The sequence below is a fragment of the Brassica oleracea genome, chromosome C4 (genome assembly GCF_000695525.1).
Source record: "Brassica oleracea var. oleracea cultivar TO1000 chromosome C4, BOL, whole genome shotgun sequence".
Lineage (NCBI taxonomy): Eukaryota > Viridiplantae > Streptophyta > Magnoliopsida > Brassicales > Brassicaceae > Brassica > Brassica oleracea.
This window is the reverse complement of record NC_027751.1, coordinates 43,020,023-43,022,255: the sequence shown is the minus strand read 5'-3', so window position 1 is coordinate 43,022,255 and position 2,233 is coordinate 43,020,023.

Below are 2,233 nucleotides of genomic sequence, written 5' to 3'. Positions count from 1 at the left end.
GTCATCTTTTAGAATAAGTTTTTCCGCTGATGTGGACGTCCTATGGAACCTCAAAAGCTCTCTTTTATTAGTTTAGATTCTCATAGTCAAATCCATTCGTAAATTACCATTATTCTTTTGATCAATCAATATAAAATTTCATATAAAAAAATAAAATAAACCCATCAACTAAATAATTTTTTAAAGATTCTATCTTAATAAATTAGGTTAAATGTAAATTTAATGAAAAATGTTGTGAATAAGTTTAAAAATGAAATATAACACAATAGGTAAAGGTTATGAAAAAAAATAGGATTTTAAATAAATATTTAAGATTCTTGTTATTTTTAGTATAAAAGATCATGAGAAAAATAAAATTTTATTATTAGCGAGAGTGATTTGAGATATCATTAAAATATATGTATACTTAAAAATAATTTATTTCTGTATTTATTTTTAAATAATTGTTTAAAATATATAATTACTTAAATCTAGTTTCTGAGTACTCTTTAATTAATCTCAGAGTTTTCAATAATTCAATATGCGTGGATCGATTGTCTCACTTACACCTAACACAATCCTGAACACAAATAATAACCTAAGATATATATTCATTCATTCACATTAACTGTGTATGTGTATGATGTTTCACTTAATCTGTAAAATTTTCCTCTTAAAGTTTATAGTTAGTTTGTATAGAAAAGACTGTAAAGCTTATCAAAATAAAACCAATCATAGACATTTTTTTTTATATAAAATATGTACTAATAAAACAAACACATTCCGAGGGTTTAGAGAAAATGAAACAAAAGCATGAAAAATATACCACAAATGAAATAAACACCTAAAAGGAAAAAAAAATGAAACAAAAGTAATATGGAAAACAATGATGAAATTAAATTAGGAAAATGAAACAAAATGCCATTGGGAGGAGTCGAAGGTGCGCGCATGTTATCGTATATGGCGTACGTTAAATCCTGTCTTCGCCCTTCCTTTAGCAAAAGAAAAAAATTGATCAACCTATTGTAAGAGAATGAGAATTCTATATATTTCATCAATGAATAAGACATCTCTTATAGAGATAAAAGGAAAAAATACAATCCAACTAGAGTTATGATAACTACTAAATACATAAATGGAAAGATTACATATACAAGAAAAATGAAATTGGGTTTCTTTTTCTCTAAAGCTTGTGGCCGCCTCTCTCTCTCCTCTAAGGCATGCAGCCGCCTTTCTCTCTTCTCTCTAGGGTTTCGGCTATGTCTCTTTCTTCTAGGTTTGGACCGGTTATGGACCGGGTCGGTTATCCACATTCATCACTTGATTTATAACACTCCCCCTTGGATGCCATAACCATACAGGATTGTAATACGCTTCATGTTACCTCATTAAAACCTTATCAGGAAAAACCCATGTGTGCATGAGTCTTTGCAAATCGTGTGTATATGGACAATATACCGAGCATGGTTCCATGAATTAATAATCTCAGGTTGTAAACCTATGATCCGATGTATCTTCTACACGGATGTGTACCAATATCTTGTCCATTGATCTTTCTCTATTATCATGTTGAGTCATAGATCTCAACCACATAAGCTCTCGAATAACTTGGCTATTATGATTGGTTATGGTGATAAAGTGCGGACTACCATCGACCATACTATATTCTGATCGATTCATGTTTTGAATTATAGACATTGTTTATATATGTCCGCAACTCGTTCCATGAGCGTCCAAGATCATTGCTGCAAGGATTTTACAGTCTTATCAAACTATGGCTCTGCGGCCAAATACATTCGTGGACCTCGGTTATCAATCTCTCTTGCATTCGGTAATGCCATATATATCAGACATTGCAGTCCTTTATCCATATCTTGATGGCGTCACATGACCTCTCTGCCATGGATCATATCACACACTGAATATACATTAGGTCATGGACTTCGATCACACATTCTTATGGACTGCAACCTATTGGTATCCGATCGAGAAGGATAGATTAAATGTCTCCTCTCAGCCTCACAGCAGCAGCAAACTGTTCTGCTATGCCGGATCCTTATCTAAGGGATCTGATGTTGGATTGGTCTATCCGGAGAACATGCTATCCGAGGTAGCAAGCTGAGGCAATCCGAATTACCTTTCTTTGGGCTGATCTTTCTTTTTCACTAGCCCGTACTACAATCTAGTCGGTCCATGCTAGTGTCACAGATCTGTATAAACCTTTTAACCTCTCTTTAGGTTGGTTTAGTATAAA